The sequence below is a fragment of the Dendropsophus ebraccatus genome, chromosome 1 (genome assembly GCF_027789765.1).
Source record: "Dendropsophus ebraccatus isolate aDenEbr1 chromosome 1, aDenEbr1.pat, whole genome shotgun sequence".
NCBI lineage: Eukaryota > Metazoa > Chordata > Amphibia > Anura > Hylidae > Dendropsophus > Dendropsophus ebraccatus.
This window is the reverse complement of record NC_091454.1, coordinates 7,518,873-7,523,864: the sequence shown is the minus strand read 5'-3', so window position 1 is coordinate 7,523,864 and position 4,992 is coordinate 7,518,873.

Genomic DNA, 4,992 nt, shown 5'->3' with positions numbered 1-4,992 from the left:
GCGTGTCCGTGTGTAATGTGACTACTATAATACTGCTCCTATATACAAGTATATACTATACTATAATACTGCTCCCTATATACAGCAATATAACTACTATAATACTGCCCCCTATATACAGGAATATACTACTATAATACTGCTCCCTATATACAGCAATATAACTACTATAATACTGCCCCCTATATACAGGAATATACTACTATAATACTGCTCCTATATACAGGGATATAACTACTATAATACTGCTCCTATATACAGGAATATCACTACTATAATACTGCTCCTATATACAGGAATATAACTACTATAATACTTCTCCTATATACAGGAATATAACTACTATAATACTGCTCCTATATACAGGGATATAACTACTATAATACTGCTCCTATATACAAGAATATAACTACTATAATACTGCTCCTATATACAGGAATATAACTACTATAATACTGCCCCTATATACAGGAATATAACTACTATAATACTGCTCCTATATACAGGAATATAACTACTATAATACTGCTCCTATATACAGGAATATAACTACTATAATACTGCTCCTATATACAGGAATATAACTACTATAATACTGCTCCTATATACAGGAATATAACTACTATAATACTGCTCCTATATACAGGAATATAACTACTATAATACTGCTCCTATATACAGGAATATAACTACTATAATACTGCTCCTATATACAGGAATATAACTACTATAATACTGCTCCTATATACAGGAATATAACTACTATAATACTGCTCCTATATACAGGAATATAACTACTATAATACTGCTCCTATATACAGGAATATAACTACTATAATGGTTCAGGGAAGAAACAGAGTGCTGCACCTCACACCTATGGCTGATACTAGTACCTCTCGGCTGCATAAAAAACATCAGAATTCTGTATGTGAATTGATCAAGCCACACTGCCCCATGTACCGCGTGCCGGTATCTGATACACATGGGTCCCTACACTAAGTCCACACTGTGCCAGTCAGCGACCACCACCCCCGCAGGTACGCACAGTCAGGGAACGGGGGCCATGGAACGGCCCTGCAACCCCCATGCCACAGGACCAGACCCAAAATTGCCACACCAAAACCCAGCCAGCACCACCGGCGGAGGAAGCTGCCCCCAAACGGCACAAGTCTGGATAAGGTATTGCACTCACCATAGCTATCAAAGATAGAATGGGACAGACAGGAGGGATTAAAACCATGTGCACTCAGGTGTCTCCTGCTAATTGCGGTCATGTGGGTCTCACCAGGAGGAGTGCAAAACACGGGGAAAAGAGATAATACTGCTCCTATATACAGGAATATAACTACTATAATACTGCTTCTATATACAGGAATATAACTACTATAATACTGCCCCCTATATACAAGAATATAACTACTATAATACTGCTCCTATATACAGGAATATAACTACTATAATACTGCTCCTATATACAGGAATATAACTACTATAATACTGCTCCTATATACAGGAATATAACTACTATAATACTGCTCCTATATACAGGGATATAACTACTATAATACTGCTCCTATATACAAGAATATAACTACTATAATACTGCTCCTATATACAGGAATATAACTACTATAATACTGCTCCTATATACAGGGATATAACTACTGTATATAGGAATATACAGACATATACGCAGTGTGAACATAGCCTCAGGCTATGTTCACACTGCGTATATGTCCGGGCGCATATTTTCGCGGCCGGACATATACGCGGTAAACTCCGGCAGGGGTTTTATGCTACTTGCGGCCGGCTACGTACGGAGCGCGAACTTACGCCCGCAGTCTACTTACGCTTCCCGAGCGCCCTACGTAGCGATCTGACAGCGGTCTTTTACTTGGAAATCTTCGCCTAGCCCCGGACACCCCACAGGACCTTTTGGATTGGCACAAAAAGCTTCAAAAATGAAGAAATCACCACTATGTATGGGACCGCATGTTATGCTACGGGCGTAAGTTACGGCATTTTCATCCTCAAACAATAGTCTGGTTCATTTTTTACGGCGCCGCGTATGAGTTCTTACGTAGTGTAAACTGTGCCGCCGTACATCGTATACTTTCCATTGTACGCAAACTACAGAAGTCTCCGGCCACTTATTCACGGAACGCGCTACGTCTGGAGACGTACGTAGTGTGAACAGAGCCTTATACTGCTCCAATATACAGGAATATAACTACTATAATACTGTCCCTATATACAGGAATATAACTACTATAATACTGCCCCTATATACAAGAATATAACTACTATAATACTGCTCCCTATATACAGGAATATAACTACTATAATACTGCTCCTATATACAGGAATATAACTACTATAATACTGCTCCAATATACAGGAATATAACTACTATAATACTGCTCCTATATACAAGAATATAACTACTATAATACTGCTCCTATATACAGGAATATAACTACTATAATACTGCTCCCATATACAAGAATATAACTACTATAATACTGCTCCTATATACAGGAATATAACTACTATAATACTGCCCCCTATATACAGGAATATAACTACTATAATACTGCTCCTATATACAGGAATATAACTACTATAATACTGCTCCTATATACAGGAATATAACTACTATAATACTGCTCCTATATACAGGAATATACTACTATAATACTGCTCCTATATACAAGAATATAACTACTATAATACTGCTCCCTATATACAGGAATATACTACTATAATACTGCTCCTATATACAGGAATATAACTACTATAATACTGCTCCTCTATACAGGAATATAACTACTATAATACTGCTCCTATATACAAGAATATAACTACTATAATACTGCTCCCTATATACAGGAATATACTACTATAATACTGCTCCTATATACAGGAATATAACTACTATAATACTGCTCCTCTATACAGGAATATAACTACTATAATACTTCTACTATATACAGGAATATAACTACTATAATACTGCCCCCTATATACAGGGATATAACTACTATAATACTGCTCCTATATACAGGAATATAACTATTATAATACGGCTCCTATATACAGGGATATAACTACTATAATACTGCTCCTATATACAGGAATATAACTACTATAATACTGCCCCCTATATACAAGAATATAACTACTATAATACTGCCCCTATATACAAGAATATAACTACTATAATACTGCTCCTATATACAGGGATATAACTACTATAATACTGCTCCTATATACAGGAATATAACTACTATAATACTGCCCCCTATATACAGGGATATAACTACTATAATACTGCTCCTATATACAGGATTATTACTACTATAATACTGCTCCTATATACAGGAATATAACTACTATAATACTGCTCCTATATACAGGAATATAACTACTATAATACTGCTCCTATATACAGGAATATACTACTATAATACTGCTCCCTATATACAGGAATATAACTACTATAATACTGCTCCTATATACAGGAATATAACTACTATAATACTGCTCCTATATACAGGAATATAACTATTATAATACGGCTCCCTATATACAAGTATATACTATGCACCGCTGATCTCTCAGGCCATGTGCTCCTGACATTACTGAGCGTGTGTGTACGTCCCAACTGAGGGCATTGGCTTCAGTCCCTCAGCATGTGCATGCGCGATCAGCGATGTCAGGAGTGCACGGAGGTAGTACTTCCAGTGGGAGACATAAGATTGTATAGAATCTACTGCAGTGTATACTGTACAGGTACATGCACACAAGGGGTCGGCCACCTACCTTACACTGTCAGCACCTCCGGTCCATGTGCTGAGAGATTCCCTTTAAGCTTCTATACAAATCTGTATTGTTCAGCCAGGTAGTCGCTGACTATAGTAATACTGAGGCTTGTTAACCATTGGAGGGTGGATTTCCTGGACTGGATCCTGTTCCTCCTCCATCGGTTCCGCTCCGTGGTTTGGATGTCTCTCACTGCCAATCTCCCATGGTCTGAGCAGCTCACTCACCTGGAGGCTTCGCTGGTTCCTGGAGGTCTCCTGGCTCTGAAGCCAATGTCTCTGTGTATTATCCTGATCCTGCTGATCCTTCATCTGCCCTGGGGTGAGACTCTACCCTTCCTATACGTCTGTATTTGTAGTCCTTGTTTCCCTTTTTAGAGTGGGGAGTTTGGCGTGACCCCCTGGCCTTTAGAGAGGGGGTCTGCTTCTACGATAGGTGTGTTACATAGGTAACCGATAGCGCTGTGTTATGTGCAGGTATCTCAGATGTTGCCCCAACCAATGCCACCACCACCTCCTCACCGCTTATCGCTGAGAGATGGACCACATCGCAGAGGAACGCAGGTCAGGTGCTTCTGATTATCTATGGACAGGATGGTGGGTATGGTGCCCATCTAAGGGGCCATGATAAATGTGCTACATCCCCTATGTGATCTAGGGTGGGGGAGGGGCAGGTGGTGTCTATTCATTTACCATGGTTGTGTTCACATGTATCAGTTTTGGTTTGTTAAAGTGACTGTACCACCAGGCCCAGGCTGAAGCACTGGAGGCGGCCAACCCACCCTTAGTGGGAGGAAACCCCCTCCCCCCTATGATAGGGTTCCATTGATTCTAAATGGAGTCACGTCATGGAGGAGCTGGGGTTTCTTCCCACTAAGGGTGGGTCGGCCGCCTCCAGTGCTTCTGCCTGGGCCTGGTGGTACAGTCCCTTTAAGTCATGGGTCTCCAAACTGCGGCCCTCCAGCTGTTGCAAAACTACATTTCCCATCATGCCTGGACAGCCAAATCCAAAGCTTTAGCTGTCCAGGCATAATGGGAGTTGTAGTTTTGCAACAGCTGGAGGGCCGCAGTTTGGAGACCCATGCTTTAAGTATTCCCACCACATCTTTCACCTGAGCCTTATCCACTACCTCATGCACAGGGGATAAGTGTTTTAATCTGAAATACCCCT